The 22,239-nt window shown below is 40.0% G+C and overlaps 1 protein-coding gene and 1 long non-coding RNA gene across 3 annotated transcripts in view; one reads left to right on the forward strand and one right to left on the reverse strand.

Annotated features, from left to right (window-relative positions):
- Positions 1 to 836: 836 nt before the first annotated feature.
- Positions 837 to 1,837, reverse strand: LOC121393691. Its single transcript, XR_005961261.1, has 2 exons — positions 1,700 to 1,837; positions 837 to 1,344 (listed from the first exon to the last, which is right to left on the reverse strand). It is a non-coding gene; the product is annotated as an uncharacterized LOC121393691 (long non-coding RNA).
- The window catches only part of hivep2.L (human immunodeficiency virus type I enhancer binding protein 2 L homeolog), a 183,232-nt gene continuing 162,333 nt past the window's right edge, over positions 1,341 to 22,239 (forward strand). For both annotated transcript variants that reach the window (XM_018263219.2, XM_018263221.2), the window contains exon 1: positions 1,341 to 2,404. The gene's annotated coding sequence lies outside the window, so the exon portion shown is untranslated. The remainder of the gene's footprint in view (positions 2,405 to 22,239) is intronic.

Genomic DNA, 22,239 nt, shown 5'->3' on the forward strand with positions numbered 1-22,239 from the left:
GGGCACATTAGTGAAATGATCTGTCACTTGGTCTATACTGCTGCCTGTGTGCTGAAGGTGTTAGCAATAGACATGTAACGGCACGTAGTGACGCCATGCTTCTTTAGTTTACTGTACTGGTATGTCAGTACATCTATTAACACCTCCAGCCCTAAAGAAGTATGTTAAAACAGCGCGTCTCTACGTGCCAGTATGTCTATTGCCAGGGCCGGATTTACATAGCGGACGCCCCTAGGCCCACTGCAATTTGTCGCCCCTGTCCCCTCCCCTTTATTCGTGGAAATTTTCATGGAGATTGTATCTCCAGCGCATCTCCAGTGTTTTTGAACCAATGTGGGTGTGGTTGGGCAGCATGCCGCCCCCCTAAAATCCTGCCACCCTAGGCCCGGGCCTAGGTGGCCTTCCCACAAATCCGGGCCTGTCTATTGCGAATTACTGTAACTGTATTAACTGTAATTACAGTCAATTTCTGTAACTGTAATTAACTGTATCGAATAAGGTAGAGTAGACCATGGGATTCCTGATCGCACTGTGCTGGGGGGCCTCATTATTATTAATTTCATGATGGAGGCTGAGGGCTGGTGTAAATTTGAAAATGGGCCACACTTTGGACATGCCTGTCCTAGACACTGTGGTAGCTAGGCTAAATTGGAGCCTAGCGACCAGATAGCTGTAGAAATTCCAAACTAGTAGTGCTCAAGAAAATCAAAAGCCATGGTCTACGCTACCTTATTCGATACAGTTAATTTTAAGGTGAAACACTATTGCCACCTGACTGGATTTTTACTAGGTTGATACAGTTATTAATAGAGAAGAAAAAATGATTAAGGTTGGAATATTTTTCCTGTCAGTATGTATATTTTTCCAGAAAATGTTGCAACCCTAGGAACTTCTTTAATTAGTTCAAGGTATAGTCGCAGAATAGAAACGTTTACAGAGAGAGTCTAATCCCGGTCGTCTCTAATAACAGCTGACTGAAATGGCCAATATCAAGCAGAGAATATGATTAGCAGGTTATCAGTGAGGCCCAGACACTGGATGCATTATTCTGCTCACATACACAGTGTTGCTATGTGCCTGCAGCACCAGCTCCCTCCTCTCACAGGGACGCGCTGGGGGATCCGATGACGTCACTGGCTGAGCACTCCTCTCTTCCTCCTTGTAAGTTGGCTTCTGGGAAGCGGTGTCAGGAATAACCCTGTGTGTGGAGAGCAGGAGACTTCCTCGCAGAACACAGACCCCTTATTCACTTACTGAGAGAGAGAGAGAGAGGACCTCCAGCTGCTCGTCACACCATCTCATAACACCTAGCTGTTTTGTAGAGGTCGGCAGTCAAGAATCCACCTAAAAAAATAATTAATAGACCAAAATGGGGAAAGCGAAAGGGAAATAAAAATAGACACAAACCCAGGCAAAGTGTTACAGCAAAGAGCAATTGGAAGGGCGTCTCTACATTATACTGACAGCACGGAGGGTCTCTGGGGGTCTTCCCAGCTGGTTGCCTGCATCACAAGGGCACAGGGCACGACGGAGCACCAGGAATCCTGCGCTTACTGGCATTGAATTTCATCTGCTGCCCGCACCTGCTACCAATCCTACATTATCTCCCCTGTTTCCATAGGAAGCTGCCTGGTGACTACAGGAACACCCCTGCCTGAACTGCGGCTCCCGGCCCCGCCCCCGGTTCTTCCTTGCGTACCCGCACAGCTTCTGGCGTCCAAGGTTTTATCATCCCCGTAGTAGCATTATTCAAGTGCACTGTCCCAAACCTATTCGTTTTTGGACAATCCTGGTCAAGGATTTCCCCTCAGACACCCCTCATTCCCTGCAGTTTATCGGTCTTGTCCTGCCTGCAGCCCTACCCTCTGCTATGGAATCACATCGCCGCTGCGATCAGTAAACGTGTGCGTTTGCTTTCCTATCTACGATCTGCACCCGGGATCCCCTCAGAACACCGCCCCTTTTCATCAGAGCCAGCTGCCTCCTCCTCCTCCTCCTGTGAACTCTCCCTTACCCTCTCCCCGTGCCTGCCTAAGCACTCATACACCATGCACTCGTATAGATCACGCAGAGCAGCACGCTGACAGCCTGCACCCTCCTGCTCCCCACCTTCACTGCACCCATATCTGCCCAGAGTTCGTATACCCTCTGAGTTGGATAACCCCCTGCTCCTTTTCTCCCCTGACACTGTCAATTTGTGCAGATCTGATACTGGCAGCAAGCAAGAAAGAAAGAACAACTTGTTTCGGGTTGTTATTGCCGTTTTTCCTCTGTGGAGAGACTGACACAAGGAGTGGAAGAGGCTCTTTCGGGAAAGAAAGTGGAAAGGATCTATTTGTTTTACATGTAATTACTGTTATTATTGGATTGTTTTTTGTGTTGGACTGAGACAGCTTCAGATCCGGTGAGTCACTGCAACCTCCTTTCTCCTCCATTTGCTTGTTCAATTCGAATCTGATTTAACTACTTGTGTTTGGAATCTGTACCTGACTTGCACCCTCTTCTCAAGCCTCCTAAGTTGAGCGAGTGGGTGGGTACGAGGTGGGGGCAGCCGTAAGATTTCTCAATCAGTCTCACTGCTTGTGTAAAAGGTGAACAGCACTTAACAGTGACAATGGAGACCTAGCACACAAGCACCCTCTGCTGTCAGGGGAACAGTTTCTGTTTCCCAGAGCCACACTACCATCCATGACGGCAACATACTTAACCTGACCTACTTGTCATTACGGAGGTAACACAATTAGTGTGGCCATATTTCTGCTGATAAACACATACTAGTGGTTTCTACTTGTGGTTTCATTAGATCATTCATAATCATTAGATCATTAGATCTGTTAGCTCACAACTAGAATTACAGCGTTGCTTTCTTTCTTAACAGCCATTTTGGTTATTCTGACAGAAAGTCCTACTTATTTACATTTCATCCAAGGTATGCATGGATGACCCCCTTCCTTAATATTGCTTAAATCCCAATAGAATGATGTGCCTCCCTGAAGTCCACAAAACAGTCTAATAGGTAATCATGGATGTCATTATCTGGTGCTGGTAGGCTGTTTAGTTTTTGGGCCTTTACACTGTCATAGTGAGGATGTTGTTTATGTTCCTACTTGCTAGTAAACAATGGGTTAAAGCAGCTGTTCTGGAACCTAAATGACAGACATGTTCTGTATGAGTCAGGTTCCCATTTACATGAGCTAATGTGGCCATCATAACATAACTAAGGCTGTCCAAATGTGACTGCCGTCTTCATGCCCTATTGACCTCCAACCAACTGTGGAAATGTTAAGGTTATGGACCCTTCTATTCCTGCTTGTCCAAATACTAATATGTACAGTATAATATGAAGAAATGAAAGTATTAAATTACATTGAGGTAATTGTATGATCATTTCATAAGGTACTGTGACAGGGATTTCCACGGAACTGCCTCCTCCAAGCTAATTACTGAGCAACACACAAAAATCTTTCTTACTCTTTTCACTCCCTACCATACCCATTGACAGAGGTGTTTTATTTAGCTTCTGTTGGTTGGGAAATGTGGGGAATACCCAGCCTGTAAATGTATGCAGATTAGGGGGAGGTTTGCGTAATATCCAGAGGAATTTGCATGACTGTTAATGACAGGCAGCAAGGGAGAGGGGGGCAAAGATCAGCAATTGCCTAGGCTGAGTCTATTTAAGGTTTTCCTTGTCATGCCCATGTGTTAGTAGGGAATGTATATTAATACTTGCTTTTCAGGCGTGCTTGTAGTCTCCCCCTGGACAGAGGAATTCTCATGTATTTATTCACCTAAGGGACTAGGTGACAGCCAGTCTGTTTTACACTGTTAACATACCCTGCTCTTTCTTTGAGTGTCTGTGAAAATTCCTTTTGCTATGTGAACATCATGGCTGGAGGAGCATTTCCACTTAGACTTCGATTTAGGCCTTGTGGTTTAGAATGCTACAATGTCTGACTCCACACATCCATGTGTTTATTTTGTATGTGTGCACATTGCTTCTGTCAGCTCGACATTGTATTATTTTCTAATGTGGAGTTAGCAAAGTTAAAGTATATTCCATTCACCCATATCTCATATATTATTTTATTTAATGTACTGTTGCCTTTTGTTTTACTTTATTGTTTTTGTCAACTGGTAATCACCCTTTAACTGCTAACTGTTATCATAGTGTAATAAGGGTATTTGTAGTGCTAAACATTTTGTCATTACATTTAAGAATACATATAAGAGAGTAATGTTAACAAGTATGAGTGAAATAAATGCATTCATTGTAATAGTTCCAGACATACAGAGAGAAAAGAGAGTACAAGCCCTTCCCTGAAGAGCTTAAAGTGAGGGGTTTTTCATATACTATTCATACATTTTTTCACTCATATCTTGCAGTATATTTTATTACAACATATTTTTTGTGAAGATGCTGTATAAACAAAATAGTGGTAATTTTGCATTCTAATTGACATGTTTATAATCCAAGAAACCTGGCCTTTTTACAGTTCCCTCTTTTATCAGCTACATGTTAGTTAGAAACATCATAGCTTTCATAACAACATAACCGCTTCATATATAATACATTAATTGTGTTTAGACCATATCCACGACTAAATTGTGTATATTGGCTACCATGCATTTGTAGAAATTTACTGCTTGTCTGTGTTACTGTGTGTGCCTGTGTCTTCAGATGCTTGTGTGTTCGCTGGAGTGGGTGGAACGTTGGCCTGTTCCGGGAATGTTCCATGACGTGTAATAGTCAGAGGAAGGGGGTTAACAAGGGGCTCTGCCTGCCATCAAACCAGATGTTCTCCCTCTCCTTCTGCCTTTTCTGTATTTGCAAAACATTGCTCTGCAGGGAGAGAATAAAAATTTCATTATTTCTCTCTTTAATTATACAACTCTCCGTTATCAGTTATAACTGTAGCGAAATTGTAATACAGGCTTTCTCCCCTGACAGGCCAGAAAGCCAAGTACAGAGCTTGTTATGCTTTGTCCCACAGGGATTTCCTATCTGCTGCTAGAAGAGAATTGCTGTCCTTGCTTGCTCAGGGGATCCTCCTCCAATTTGATGAATAAGTGGAAAATACCAGACTGTTTGGCTTGGTTTTTTTCCACATTTTTTTGGACTAAGGTATACATACACTAAAAGTAACCGTTAGGTTTTCTGGCAGCCAGAACTTATTTTCTGTAATAATTTAAATTTATTTTATAATGGATTCATGTCTATGTGTGTGTGTGTATGTGTATATATATATATATATATATATATATATATATATATATATATCTATCGCTTCCTGAAGACTGCCCAAGTGAGGGAGCAGAAACGTTGAAATAAATCACTTTGTAACTAAAAGTGTCTTTTTTAAGAAAGTTACAGTTCAGTTGTGCAAGAATATTTTTTGAGGGGGTTATATATTGAGAGTGCTGGGGCTATGTAATCAGTCCGGCTTGCCAGTAAATTGTATGGTGTCATTGTCGCAGAGATCCGCACACAGAACACAATAACAATCCAAAGCCTTTTTATTATAGGGAAACTAACATTTTGGCTACCTCCAAAAGAAAGGTCACAGTCCGATAATATGTGTGCACCAACAATATATACAAGTGATCCGCAGTCGCGAGTATCACTCTAGCAGCATCAATAGGGAATGTGTGTGAATACCAGTGCGAAAATGGCTGCATGCAAGTCCTGTGCGGATTTAGTAATGGGAAGCGAGACAAGCCAATAAGGAAATATCAAGAAGAACCTTCAAGCCCAAACCAATGTCCAATTATCTTTCACCTTTCACAAAACAAGCAGGATGCCCTTTCTCTGTTGAGTCTGCAGTGCCTGTGCAGCCCTCGAGCTCCACACCATTGAGTGCCAAAATGTAACCCCATCTATGCTAGGCTAGACCTTGTCTGGCTAGGAAACAAGGAGAGACATTTCATTGTCTCACTACAGGATGGTCCTTTGCTACATGAAAGGGTGATTGGGAGATGTAGTTAAGCTGCAACTCACTTATGCTGTATGATTAAATAAAAGAGCTGGATGCCAGAAGGTTCTTGAACAAAACAAATAGTAACACGCTTTATTCTCTTGAAGCACAGGGATATATCACACACATGTTAGGTAACATCACAACAAGTCAGAGCCAGCACCTTGTGCAGATAGTTTACTAGATTGATAAATGCACCCTCAGGATCTATGGACAGTGACCTGTATCACCGCATGTTGAATCATGGAATGCACTAAACCTAAATCTGTATTCAGCTTAGTGATTTCTACACTACAGGCCAGTCTTGCCTGAAGGGAGAGGTACCCCTTGCAATTCCTCCTAGTTGGAGCAGAGGCTGCTCTTGCTCACTTGTTCTATCTGCTTCCATTCCTAGTAAGTGCAACTACAGAGACCTACCCTGTCCTGACTACACATCATTCACAGGGTCCCTGTTCCCCCAACTTCACCAAGGTCCTCAACCCCCTTGGGGCCTTTACTTTACTGGGTCTAAGTCCCAGGCTCCCAGCTACATCCATTCCCCCCTGAAGTGGAAAGTGAAAGGAGAAGATCCACCTGCTGCCCAACACTATACTGAAGTGTGTCAGGAAGTGATCATTATTCTCTAGGACGGTCAATGATACACTTTATATACATTATGCCAATAACCATAGATAGAAACATCCCCTTCCGCCCAGCGACACCGGAATAAGAAAGTGAAGGGATTTAAAGCCATAGAGTGAGTATTGACCCTATGGGTCTCTACATTTGATTTGTGTCTTTTTTTCTTGAAAATAATTAAGATTTAGAATCCATCTGGAGTCACATGAAAAGACTGATAATAGAGTGGTTCCTCTCCCTACATCTGTTTTGTTTGTTTCTTGAAAATTTATTCCAGCTAGGTTCACATGGCAAGACAGGGAATATAGTGGGTTCTTAGAAAACCAGAACACAGTATGCAATCCATTTTAGAACAGCTACGCCATTTATATTATATGTAGTATATTGTAAAGTTTTAATTAGCTTGATTTTTTTCTATGGGGAGTCAGTGGTGCTTTTCTCTTGACTAGATGTGTAATGAATAGTTTTTTCTAATGGAAAAACCTATAAGACAGTTGTTGTGCAGTAGCATTTTTGTGAGACTCATCAAGCAGTCACTGACTTGTTTACTAAACTTCAATATTTTTCCGAAGGGAAAGCAAAATCTTTTGCAACCTTGTATATCACCTGTGTTGAAAAATGACTAGTTCTTAATTGAAAAAGAATATAAAACGTTTTTGTAACTTTTCAACTATCTGAGATCAAATAATTTCTTTCTGTTTGATATAAAATAGTTTTGATGAATAATTTAGGATTCCGTAAGGAATAAATATTAAAATAACAATTATCAATAACAATGAAACCACTATGTTGCTCTTCATGACAATTAATCTACAGGGGTTTGTGTGCTGCTCAATCTCTGGACATCCTTTTACCTAGGCAAAGTAAAAAATAGGGTGGCCCCCACATATACTATTAGATAAAAATGTGATCTTTTCAGAAAAACCCTTTGGCATTGATTGATTAATGAACATGTATAGAAGTGCTCTGAAAGTAAAGCCTTGATACAGTAGTTATATTATAACCCTTGTGATTGCTGTTAATTATCAAAATAGATCTAAATAAGTTTTTCAGGGTCAGGCACTTGGATTTTTATTCCTGGAAACATACCTGGTTTTTAGAACTGACCAACTGTACAGATGTATTTGAACTTTGACCAGAAATACAATTTTTGCCTTTTATCACGCTATGGGATATATTTATCAAAATTCCAGCTTGGGTTTTCCTCAAATATTCTTTGAAATAGTCACAATTAAAGTAAAAAAAAAAAAGAAAGGTCACATGAAAAAAACTAGCAAATAGGAATTGTCTCAACAACTTTATTTCTCTTTTTCCCAGTTTATTAGAACATTCAAGATTTTCAGACTCATTGAAAGTGAAAGAAACAATGTGATTTTCGCATGTGTGTGACTACCACTATTCTGTCAGAGCTTTACTTAAAGGGATACTCTCATGGAAAAACCTGTTTTTTTCAAAACGCATCAGTTAATGGTGTTGCTCCAGCACAATTCTGCACTGAAATCCATTTTTCAAGAGAGCAAACTGATTTTTTTATATTCAATTTTGAAATCTGACATGGGGCTAGACACATTGTCAGTTTCCCAGCTGCCACCCGTCATGTGATTTGTGCTCTGATAAACTTAAAGGTATACTGTCATGGGAAAAAAACTTTTTTCAAAATGAATCAGTTAATAGTGCTGCTCCAGCAGAATTCTGCTCTGAAATCCATTTCTCAAAGGAGCAAACTGAGCATGCTCAAGCCCTGCCCTGGAGGTTTATGCTGAAAACAGGAAGTCTGATATAGAAGCCCATGTGTACACAATAAAAGGAAAGAAATGCAGTGTTTCTTTTGACAGAGGACTTGGAGCAGCATTATTTTGATGGTTTACTCATGTATTTATATAGACCTTTCTGATAAAACCTACTTAATTTTAGCCTTTCCTTCTCCTTTAAACATGCTAGTGTTTGAGAATAAAAAAGTTTTTTTTATGCAATCACATTTTTTACAGCTAAACTCAAAAACGGATACATCCTTTAGCTTTTAAAAAGGGCTTCAAATTTGTTAAGTTTGTGCTAGGTCCAGTAATCCATAATACCTGTCATATATTTGTTTTCAAACAACCAGTACATTTTAAATGCTTGTTTGTAGTTATGGGTTACTATGAACTCTATTTATGTATTCAGCCAGGAAAGTCAGTGCAACCCACAAAAGGGAGGGAAAATAAATGGAATAACAGGGTAAAGGGTGAGTTTTGGGGTTATACTTTGGGTGGTTGGAAATATTTGGATGTGGCCTAATTTTCCAAATTGCAGATGTTCAGAATTATGTAAATAGATCTGGTGAATGGAGTGTAACTCACTGAGCAGGACAAGTCCAACTGCAAAGATGATCAAAATCAGCAGCACTGCACACAAATAAAGCTAAACATACACTACTAGATCTGTTAGTTTGGCGAGGTCTCCAAGCCAACAGATGGTTTTCTTAGATATGTCCACCTAAGATGGACAAAATGATCTGATTGTTTGACCCTAGTTGTAAAGAATCGTATAACAACATCAACATATCATATCAAGGAAAAGATCTCCTTGTTTGGCAACTCATTGATACGGTCCTTGATCCCACATGAAATCAAATCTGTCTGATCAATATCTGTTGGGTGGGCCCAACACATGGGCAGATACGGTGCCAAATCGTTTTGAAGGGTTGGAATCAGCAACTTAAATCTGTCTGTGTATCGACACCTTAACAGTCCAGATGACTTTATATAAGAGTAGAAAAGTAAATATGCAAGTACATACAGTATTACTGACCCACTACCCTGGGGATATTTGCAGTCCCATCCTGGCACCTCCTTGCCAGGCAAAGTCCCACATTCCACTCCTGTTGGACAAAGAGAGTCTCAGTCCCTTTTCCCCAAAGAGCTCTTAAACTTTCCCCAGGTAGCGCTACATGCGCAAATAACTCTCCTGATGGACAAAGGTGGTTGCTCCCATGAGGCAGGCACATGAACAACACCTGTATCTTTAACAGGGAACACATGTTGGATCCTTTCACTACCCTCCCGGAGGCACAACTTATCCAGGGACTCACACAGATGGGCAGCCTCACACACGGCTCTAACAGGCATCCACAGTGATGAAATCCTTCAGCCAAGCACACAAAGCTTGCTTTTAATCTTCAGGGTACTGCTCCCTACACTAGCAGCAGTGTGAGCATGACAAACCCCCTTTATTCCTCACGGCATAGCTCCCAGAAGTCTCCATAGCGTGAGCATACAAAGGTCCTCCTTACTGGACTACAGCTCCCATCACTCTCCATAGTGGGAGCATACAAAAAGTCATCCAAACTCTAAACCTGCATGGTAGAGATTACCAGGCTTTGGAGTACCCTACCCCATGCCCGGCAGAACTATTGAACTCCTTTTAGCCCTACATCTTGCAGCAGTTCCTTATCACTCTGTCCTCCGTGAAAGTGAAAGCAGCAATGGCTGTGAGCACATGGCTATTCCGATCTCAAACAGTTGTACAGCAGCGACACCTTTTGGCAACCTCCGGTATCTGCCAGAACACACTGCACAGGGACAAGGGCTCACTCCCCCACACCCTTTAATCTAGGTCCAACCCATAGCTGGACAGGCAGGGGATTTCCCACCATGTGGGATTTCAGGAACATAGGGACATTTACCCTATAGATCCCTACACACATATATATTGCAATAAATATATTTAGAGGTCACACCCCTGCAGTGAGCAGTTATTTGTAGAGTGCACAACCTATATTTACTGAGTGTAAAATATTGGAGCTGGGGACACAAAAACAACAGCACATGAAAGGCAAGGTCCTCTTGAAAATAAAAACTGTGCTTAATATTGCTCAATAAGCCCTTATTAGAATAATCCTTTTATTTATTATATATTTATATATATATATATATATATAATATATATATATATATATATATATATATATATATATATATATATATATATAGGGATGTATATAGTTATAGAGAACATCAATACGTGTACAAGGAGTTATTAAAGTTTCAACACCCTTTATAGTAAGGGGCATATGTATTATGCTGTGTAAAACTAAATTCACTGAAACTTTATGCCATGCGAACGCCACATTTTCTGTTGTTATTTTTACATTGCTTCCAGTGGAAGTCACTCTAATAAAAATCTGCAAAAATGTTATAGCCCGTGTATTATCCTGCTGATTTTTACACAGCATAATAACTATGCCCCTATGTGTCTATTGTAAGTAGACAGAAGTAGGAGGGCTGGTTTGATCAACAGTGGGGCCCAATATGGACAATTTTGATGGGGCCTCCTGGGGTTGCATGGCAACGTTTCGGGCCACATACTGTGTGTGCCATAAAGTGTCAAGTCCTATGGCTGTTTTCAGGACAAAGGCATTAATAGCTAACAGTTTACGTGTCTGTGTAAACATTAGTTGAGATATCATTTGTGACATGACCAGTGGGTGTAAATCATCAAATAACTGTCTTAGAATCATTGTAACTAAGTTATAAGATAGGTGATGAATCATCCTAATGCTTGTTTGCTCAGACAAAGCTCTTAAATTAGAATTGTTGGACAGGAGCAAATCTCTTTGTATGTATACATAAGTGTGTGTGTGTGTGTGTGTTTTAATTTCTATTCAAATGTCATCTGTAGAGAATTTCATGCTGGGCTGTTGAATATAGCACACTGCTGTGGCTATTTGGATTTGCCTGAAATTCTTAAAGGTAATCTATCTTCAGTTTTTTCAGTGCAATCTTAATGGCTTACTATCTCTTGTTAAATGTATTAATAGGGATTTAGTTAATTGTTGTAGTATACTCAACCAAGAAAGATGCCTCCTTTCACCAGTGTCATAGTTTTGTTTGGAAATGTCCTGCACAAAATAAGACCCCTGTCCAGTGCTCCTATCCATGGGTGTCCGCAGAAAATTTTCCAGGGTGGGGCAAGGAGGCATCTGTGGGCGGGCCTGTGAGATAGGTGGGTGTGTCACTGCCATCAGGGGGTGGAGCTATGCCACGGCGATCAGCCGATCGCCGGGTCAATCAAGGGAATCCTGCACAGTTTCCCTAATTTGAAAAACCATCCAGGAAGTTTTGACCCGGGCAACCTTCAAAATACCGGTTGTCTGACAAGTGGCAACCCTAGTTCACACAAAGATGGCAAAGTGGCAAGTTCATGTATAAATACCCCCAGAACTCACAAACAGATGGTACAGTGGCAAGTACATGCATAAATACCCCCAGAACTCACAAACAGATGGTACACTGGCAGATACATGCATAAATACCCCCAGAACTCACAAACAGATGGCACAGGGGCAAGTACATGCATAAATACCCCCAGAACTCACAAACAGATGGCACAGGGGCAAGTACATGTATAAATACCCCCAGAACTCACAAACAGATGGCACAGTGGCAAGTACATGCATAAATACCCCCAGAACTCACAAACAGATGGCACAGGGGCAAGTACATGCATAAATACCCCAGAACTCACAAACAGATGGCACAGGGGCAAGTACATGCATAAATACCCCCAGAACTCACAAACAGATGGCACAGGGGCAAGTACATGCATAAATACCCCAGAACTCACAAACAGATGGCACAGGGGCAAGTACATGCATAAATACCCCAGAACTCACAAACAGATGGCACAGGGGCAAGTACATGCATAAATACCCCAAGAACTCACAAACAGATGGCACAGGGGCAAGTACATGTATAAATACCCCCAGAACTCACAAACAGATGGTACAGTGGCAAGTACATGCATAAATACCCCCAGAACTCACAAACAGATGGCACAGGGGCAAGTACATGCATAAATACCCCCAGAACTCACAAACAGATGGCACAGGGGCAAGTACATGCATAAATACCCCAGAACTCACAAACAGATGGCACAGGGGCAAGTACATGTATAAATAGCCCAGAACTCACAAACAGATGGCACGGGGCAAGTACATGCATAAATACCCCCAGAACTCACAAACAGATGGCACAGGGGAAAGTACATGTATAAATACCTCCAGAACTCACAAACAGATGGCACAGGGCAAGTACATGTATAAATACCCCCAGAACTCACAAACAGATGGCCCAGGGGCAAGTACATACATAAATACCAGCAGAACACACAAACAGATGGCACAGGGGCAAGTAATTGTATAAATACCCCCAGAACTCACAAGTACAAGGCTGCAGACTGCAATAGAGGCTTTCCTTCCTTCGTTTTCTCCCGTGCTGCAATCTGTGCTACTGGCCAATCAGATGCTCCCTGGCTGCTCTCTCTCTCTCTGTCACAGCTGAAGTAATACGATCCGATCCGGCAGCACTGTGACAAGGGAGGGGGGAGCGAGCACCTAGGGAAGGAGCTAAAAGAAAACTCTGCTGCACAGAAGAAAAATCTTCGAGGGATCGCGACAGAAACCACAGTAAGCTGGGGCCAATGCACAAACAGGTGGAAACTTATGTGCACAGTCCCAGGGGGGGGCACTGCCCCCTCTTGCCCCCCTCTGCGGACGCCCATGCTCCTATCTACAGAAAACTGCACTGGCCCGGGTTTATTCCAGTGAGCACCACTGAGTGATCCTTTTCCGGCTACTTCTTTCTTCTCGTGGCTGCGCAAGCGCATTCGAGTGACAAGCCGAACTTTAACTAAAAAGCCGGCTATTTCATTCTACTGCGCATACGTCTGCCCTGGGAAATTTGAAGAAAGAAGAAGCCGGATGAGGAACGATCCGGGGTACTCACTGGAATAATCCCGGGCTGGTGCAGTTTTCTGCTGATAGGAGCACCGGCCCAGGGTTTCAGGTAAGAAAATACATTCACTTGGGGGTGCCTAACATTTGGCACCTGCAGAATCTAAAACCTGTTTTAGTCTATGGGGGACCTCCTAGAACCTATTTTGAGTCAATTGGTGGAAAATTCTTTTTTTGAAAAAACTTCAAATCAAATTCGATCAAATACACTGTTACTTTGATTCAAATTCGAACAAATACAGCCTATTCACCCGCAGAAGATAAGAGATAGAGAGAAGAAAGAGAACCATAATAGTGCTTTTGTTATTTTAAATATGATAATACTTTGAAAACTAAATTTAACATCTGAAAGTATTCCCTTATGGCTTTATAATACAGAGAAAAAAGCAGATTTTCACACCAATATAATGTCCATAAATAATGGAGGTTATCCTTTTCCAAAATAAGCTAGGTAGGGTGTTGGAGGTCACCTGGACAAAAACTCTTTAGGGATTTCTTAATACATTGCAATTTATAATAGGGTAGGCATCATCTATGATTCTTTTAGGCAGGCCCGGACTGGGCCGGCCCAGACTCGTTTTCCTGATCAGCTGGCCCCTCAAAAAGAAATATGTGGCAACTTGCGCCCCTCTTATGGGGCCCCGTCTACAGCCAGGTCAAATCCAGTTTCTATCTTCCTGGATGGTGTTCGCACATGCGCATGGGCCCCAAAGGTTTTGAACCCGGTGAGTCCAAGTTATTTAGTCAAACCCAGCTTTTAGGGCAGATAAATTATTTCTATACGATAACAATAAGAACAAAAAAAACAGTTTTATGAGGGAAATATTAATCATGTGCTTCTGTTATACATTCACCTTTTACTAAATATGTATTTTCCTCTGTGACGTATGAAGTAAAAAAATAAGTGTAAAGAAAAAAAAGTATTTCAAAAATCCTTGTTTTAAGCTAACATAATACTGTTGCTTAACTTTGCCAGTGATCCGAAATAAACAAAGTTAAATCGAGACAATGAAAAGAATTTTTAGCTTTGGAAACAGAAGGTTTCTGTTTTTCCCCTGGATTTTTTAGACATTACATACCAGCACTACCTATTATAAAGTGGAATGCCCTTGATGACGCACATACCATAAAAACCCCAAGTTGTCCAACCTGTTCAGCCTGAAGTCACTTTTTAAAGCCAGAGCCTTGAAAATGAATAAAATTAACAAGTTAACTCTTTTGCTTCCAAAATAGAGTTTTTTGTAAACCTTTCACCAAGATTAAGGGGCAGAAAACTACTAAAGGTAATTTTTAAAGGGGACATACACTGAAATTCATATTCACCATTAAAATATAAACCTATTTTCTTTAAACATTGCATTGCGTCTTCTTCCTCACTCCTCTAATAGATCTACTGTAAGTCACCAGCTGCAGGACTTTGAAATAATCTCTGGCGCCCTAAGTTCCAGATCACAGGAAAGCGTCATGCATGTCTGTTTCTTGCTTAAAATAGGTGGCGGGATAATACACCACACATGCCCAACCTTAGCCGTATAAAATCTGGCATTCGTATGGCGTAAAATTACACACATCTTGATAAATTTGCCATTTATTTATTATTTATTTATTTATTTATTATGCTATACATAGCATAATAACTATTCCCCTTAGAAACAGACATGCATGATGTTTTCCTGCGCTCTAGAGCACAACTGCAGCTGGCGGCTGCTAGTGGATCTGTGCAAGGAGTAAGGGAGAAAAGACAACACAATCTAAAAACACCCTTTTTAAAAATAAAAATGGTGCATAATGTTTAAAAATTATCTTTAAAGGAACAGTTCAGTGTAAAAATAAAAACTGGGGAATAGATAGGCTGTGTAAAATAAAAAAAACATTTTAAATATAGTTAGTTTGCCAAAAATGTAATGTATAAAATCTGAAGTGAACAGATGTCTAAAATAATAGCCAGGACCCAACTTTCTGCTACTTTCTCCTACTTGAAGGGGGACCACACGGGACATAACGATTCAGATTCAGAATCAAACAGTTATGACCCATATGCCCCTCCCACAAATCACTGATTGGTTACTGACGGGTAACAAATCAGAGAGCTGCAAAGCAGGAAATTGTGTTCTGGCTATTATGTTAGACATCTGGTTACACCAACTACCAACTATATTAAAAACATTTTTTATTTTGCACTGCCTATTTAATTACCCAGTTTTTATTTTTACACTTGAACAATTCCTTTAAGTCTGATGTTTTGTCCCCTTTCATGAAAGATACCCATGTTTTGGAAAGTGAAATGATAATTCTAATTTTAATGGCTGCATTATCTGTGTTACAAGAATCATGTTTTTTTTTTTTTTACTTTACTGGATTGCATAGTAAGCGCCAAGAAAACTACACTAAATTGTTTAGCAGCTTTGGGGCATAATGAATCTCAAAATATTCTAGTTTTTTAGTTAAACTACCCTTGAAAACTGGAATTTTTCGAAAAAACACAACTCGACCTTAATGGGGTTGTTCACCTTCCAACAGTTTTTTCAGTTCAGTTGCAGTAACGTAACTAGGTGGGGGCGGGGCATGCTGCCGGGCCCCCCCAACACCCCCTCCACAACGATTTTCTTTACAGCTGCAGCTGGCTACAGCGGGGCACAATCTGCTGGGGGGGCCCTGCGGAGGTGCAGGCCCTGGTCCAATTGCACCCCCTGCTCCCCCAGTAGTTATGCCACTGTTCAGTTGGTTTCAGTTCACCAGAAACCAGACTTTTTCTAATTAATTTCTCTTTTCTATGTGTGACCGTTTTTCTAATATTGAAGTGTAAGGGTCTGGCCACACGGGCAGATTCGGGGAGATTAGTTGCCAGACGACAAATCTCCTCTTTTTCGTGGCGACTAATCTCCCTGAATCTGCCTGTGTGGCCAGACCCTTAAGTTTAATTTTTCATCTTCTAAAGCAGTTCTGGGTGGGGCAGTCGCCAACCCTGTAAACTAAATTGTCTAAATTTATACATTTAGTTGATATATTTCTTATCTTTGTCCCTGCTGTGCATAATCTCTGAATTTCATTAAAGGCAGCTGTTAAAATTGATACAATAGTTGCTAATACTCCAGAGATGCTGCTGAGAAATGTATCAACTAAGAGGCAGATTTATTAAGGTTTGAATGGTAAATTCGAATTTTCAAATTTTTTTGTTGTCAAAACTCACAAATAGAACAGGCCAGGATTTGTGGCCCCACAAAGGGCCCAGCCTAGGGCGGCAAATTATTATTGGCATGCTACCCAGCTGATTTCTGGGGAGCACTGGGGAGCGCAGCATGCACACTCGCGGGGAGGGGGGGGGTATGCGGGCGGGTGCTAGGACCGCGCGGCTGGGCGCCAGGACCACGCAGTCTCTGAGCTCCCGTCCATGAAATACGGTGCTGAATTCGAATGTAAATTTAAGTTAGATTTATCACACCTGGACCATGGAAACCATTCTAATTCGAATATTCACCATCTAAAACCGGCAAAATTAATTTATAAGTCAATGGCAGAGGTCCGTTAACCCATTAGAAGATGTTATGAGCCTTCCTGACGGTCAAGTTTTTTTTGGAGGAAAATTAGATTTGAGTTTTGGGTCGTTTGCATTTCGTCGTATTTTAGGTGTTCAAATTTTTTCCTAGATAATCTCGCATTCGAGTTGTGAGTATATTCAAATTTATTAAAGTAAAAAAAAATCACATCAATGGGAAATTTGACCTTTGATAAATCTGCCCCTAATTGTTGCAAAATTATAACAGTTTACAGTCTGCACCTGACAGGAATATTAAACTTCGATTTTGAAAGAAACGGTAGTTGTAAAAACATCTTTATTTCTGGGGGACTGTCTTTGCTGAGTAATGCATGTCTTGTTGTTGCACTAGAATTAATCTTCATTAATGCCCTGCATTTATTGAAGTTGAATTTTCAGCCTTTTTGTATAAAAATGCAGGTGTAAAACCCCATACTATTTTCTTATAATAAGTAAAAATAAAAGACTATACATTTGACAAAAACTGCTTTTTACAATGTTCAAGTGTCATATTCAGTGCTTTGCTTTCCATGAAGAAGAATAACCAACAATCTGGTGAAAGCCTAGTCAACATCATGATCATTATTTATTTTTTTTTGCTCTCCTTTGTTTTTTTTTGTAAGTTTCTTTTTGGTGTGGCACAGAACATCCTCATACTGAAAGCCTTTTATTTATTTTTTCAGGTTTCAGTGTTACTATGCTGACGTCAGCTTTCCATTAGCCCAAGGCTGAGTCAATTTACACTTCCAAGTACTTTGAGTTACACATAAGTATGGTACATGTCTCCTACAGCACACCTTGGGTGCTTTCACACACCTTGTTTCCAAGTTTTTGCCTGCTGACATCAGCGTGTGAAGCTTTGCCTATCAAAAGATGGGAGAAACAGGAAAGCCTACTAATAGCTTGTTAAAGATTTATTCACACTTTACAAGGTGCGGTAGAATTGCAGTGCATTACAGTATCCATTTTCATTCTAAAACATTCAAGCATGTTTAAGTATGGATATATGTACACTGGATTTAATGCAAGGTTTTGAGTAAGAGATAAGGATAGACAAGTTTTTGATGCAAGCAATATTGGTTATTAATAGGACTGTACAAGTGGTCTTTTATACAGACAAATATAAAGGTTTGATAAAGGATGACATAGGCCAAAATGTCACCTTGTTGGTGGCACAAATAAAATCACCTTGATTTCACCATTTTGGAATGCTGCTAATGAGGTATGCCTGCCCACGACTCATTTATTCTTGAGGATCTTGTGTATTACTCTCCAGCACAAGGACTTGAACCCACAGGTGGTGAGAATGGGGCAGGGTGCACAGTTCAATAAACATGGCAGCTTGCTTGCGTGGTTGAACCTTGCTCCATGCCAAACGTAAATGAGTTTAACGTAAATAAACCCTCCTGCGTTTTGAAAGATTAGAGCTGATCATTGAATTAAGGAAGTTGTGTTCTTAAAATACCGGAGACAGATTTGCATGGTGTTGAGTTTGAAAAATTCTGAAAAGGAAATCTGTAGAACTAAACATATGTTTGTTGCAGACAAATAATGGATATACGTTTTGTATATCCTGTAGTCCAGCAAAATCATTGGGCATTTCTCTACTTCACACCATAAACTATTTATCATCTTAAAGGAAAACTATACCCCCAAAATGAATACTTAAGCAACAGATAGTTTATATCATAATAAGTGGAATATTAAAAGAATCTTATCAAACTGATTTATATTTAAGTAAATATTGCCCTTTTACATCTCTTGCCTTGAACCACCATTTTGTGATGATCTCTGTGCTGCCTCAGAAATCACCTGACCAGAAATACTACAACTCTAACTGTAAGAGGAAGAATTGTTGAAGCAAAAGACAGAACTTTTTCTGTTAATTTGCTGGTGTGACCTAACAAGTATGGTTTGTTGGTATGTTTGTGTGCAGAGTGAATCGTACGATCCCAGGGGGCGGCCCTTATTTTTTAAAATGGCAATTTTCTATGTATGATTACCGAATGGCACATACTAAAAAAGTATATTATTATTAAAATGATTTATTTACATGAATCAGGGTTTTAAATATGAGCTGTTTAATGCAATATCTTTTTATAGAGACCTACAATGTTTTGGGGGGGGGGGTATAGTTTTCCTTTAAGCTAATTTATCCATAGCACCAATGTACTTCATACTTTCTTATAGACTGACCAGTTACCCTCACATGTTTAACACTGTATAAATATTCAGTTTTGAGTTTCTTCTGTCTGTTATATACAAGAATAAGAATAATATTGTATTGTAATAAATATAATATTGTTTAAATATATAAGTACAGGACACTGGTTCTCCAATTAATTATAATATGCACTCTATGCTTTATCAAATATCCAGCTTGGCACTCCTGAAGAGTCCCTTCCTTTTATAGATGTGTAGAAGGCTACAAGCCTTCTGAATGTTGTTTTTATATGTAACTGTATCTGAACTTTTTTCTGAACTTTATTGCAGGTGTTTGGAACCAAAAATTGGTTCCCATGCTGTTAACGGTGGGTATCTGTGACTTTCTTAAATACAGCAAAATAGGCCGATCTATTAAAAGGCAAATAACTGATTCTAAAACAATATGTTGGTTCAAGGCAGAGATGTGTCCCTATTTATGTCAGATTTAAAAGAAGCACTTATTAGCATGTTTACAATTGACAGTGGGTATACATTTGTGGTTCCCTAAAACTCTATGGTTCCAGTGCAAGCTACCTAATAGATGCCTATGTTTGACAGCAGAGAACTTGTCTACCCTCAGGGTCAAAAACTGCAAGAGACAGAGACCTGCAACACTTGGAAGCTGATTTATTAATAGTCTATCCCCTTTCTCAAAATTAGAAAAGACATATAGCATAATTGAAAATTCTTTACTCTTGTAGGTGCTCCCTTTATTGGAGCTCCCATTGACCTGCTACAGTTCCTGTCTGTATTTCAAATGGGGATTGGTCATGTTTCAACGTTCCCTGCCAGAAGTACAGTAAGAAGGGGTTAGCCAATCATAGCCCTGCAATCACACAAGCAAAGACAGGCTTCAGTTCCCATTCAGGTTAGACTAGCTGCTAATTGGTTCCTATGCTATAGTGTAGTGTGTTGAATGCCACCAGCTCTCTTGCACTGCCTGGGAAAGAAGGCAGCAAAAAGTGGAACAGATTTACAGATGCCCTCTAGGACTTTTGAAGACATTTTCAATAAATCAATCCAAAACTCCACTTTCCTCAGCACATTCCTCCTTGGGAGTGCACCTTTTATTTGTACCCAGGTGGCTCTGGATGAAGGCAATTTACTTGTGCAGTTGGGCAGCATAATGGCCGTTAATTTATGTCGCTCGTTTTTTTAAATCATTATTAACATTGTTGGTTCTGCAACTTTCAGACTTCAGGATTTCAATTGCTATCTAATTTTTGGGGCTTAATTACCCAAGAAACCAAACAGCAGTTCTGGAATCAGAGCCAGGGTTAAGTTGGGCATTCTATATGGGGACTATTTATCATGCTATGTAAAACAGTGGAGAAAAACATCAGTGGTGATGTTGCCCATAGCAACCAATCAGAAATTAGATTTCGCCTGCAGGTTGGAGAACAAAAGCAAAGATCTGATTGGTTGCTATGGACAATTTACTCGTGCAGTTGGGCAGCATAATGGCCGTTAATTTATGTCGCTCGTTTTTTTAAATCATTATTAAAATTGTTGGTTCTGCAACTTTCAGACTTAGGATTTCAATTGCTATCTAATTTTTGGGGCTTAATTACCCAAGAAAGAAATAGCAGTTCTGAAATCAGAGCCAGGGTTAAGATGGGCATTCTATATGGGGACTATTTATCATGCTATGTAAAACAGTGGAGAAAAACATCAGTGGTGATGTTGCCCATAGCAACCAATCAGAAATTAGATTTCGCCTGCAGGTTGGAGAACAAAAGCAAAGATCTGATTGGTTGCTATGGACAACATCATCATGTTTGTCTCCAGTGTTTTACACAGCATAATAAATAGTCCCCTTAATATGTCTGCCTTTTGGGAAGGTATAGAGGCAAGAGGCAAAGTACAAAAAACTGGGGTGCACAATAATAAATGATCATTTATACAAATATGTTCTGTACTAAAGTAATTCTCTCACTGTCTGCCAATAATGTGATGTGCTTGGCTGTTCGCACATTGTCACAGTTTTCTGAATGGAAAGAAAGTATACTGATTTGCTGGGATCTGCTCTTTTTTTGTGACAAATTCCCCAGTATTAAGTAGACTTCACTTTAACACTTATCTTTTCTTTTAAAAGCCTTTTGTTGTTACTTTGGCTCAAAACATTTTTACATGATTACACACAAAAAAGGAACAAGGAAACTAGTCATTACTGTAATTGGAGATATCCTTTTAATACCTTTCACTCTTTGTGAAATTGCTGTTTGTTAAGCACTTGTTTTTTAGTTCAGATGAGTCAGGCTTAGATCATAAACTGATTTATGTTGACAGACTTGCACCAATTGTAAGTTAAAGCTAAATTATTGTTGTATCTCTAACAGACAGTGGCAACAGTATGTCTGGTAATATCTCCTTTCAGAAACATTGTAATTAGCAGCTTGGTTTCTAAATACAAATGCAGCTATTTTTAATATTCTAAGAAAAGAAAAGTGACACGTTTGTTTTTGCATACTGTCAAAGGCTTCATGGTCACTTCTTTCAGTGTATAACTGCCTGTAAGCCTTCTACATGATGACCATTTGACAAATAATGGGATGTTGTTCACAGATCTGAAAGCCAAGAGAGAAAACGGATACAATTTAGAGCCTACTTTTGTTTTTGTAATTAGCAAAGTAGGAAATATCCTCATTGTGTTTGTAAGAACATTTTTGCTAACTTTAATGGGGGTTTATGTGTAGACACATTTGTCCCAGTCCAGCAACCCTTATCAGTTATTTTCTTATAATATTGTAACTGAACTTAACTGAATTGAACTAGTGAAAATTAACATGCTATTATGGGTTACTGGGACAAAGAAAATTTTGCTCATGCTCTTGCAAACGCTTACAGTGTTGATTGGGGTGGGGGGGGGGGGGGTTTGCACCATGTTATGTATCCCAGTCATGTATGGCCAGTAAATGCTATATTGTTGATTTGTAAACAAGGCTGTGGAAACTTGTCCTTTTATTACTTGGATATTGAAGACTATTCAACTTCTTATAAAATTTAACAAGGAAAATAGTTCAGTGCAACATATAATGTAACTAGCAAACATTTAAAAAAGCAAAAACAAAACATGGAAGTCTTTTTTACAGTTAGTGACAATTCAAATGTATCAAGTCACAGCTATTACAGGTACT

The sequence above is a fragment of the Xenopus laevis genome, chromosome 5L (assembly GCF_017654675.1).
Source record: "Xenopus laevis strain J_2021 chromosome 5L, Xenopus_laevis_v10.1, whole genome shotgun sequence".
Taxonomy (NCBI): Eukaryota; Metazoa; Chordata; class Amphibia; order Anura; family Pipidae; genus Xenopus; species Xenopus laevis.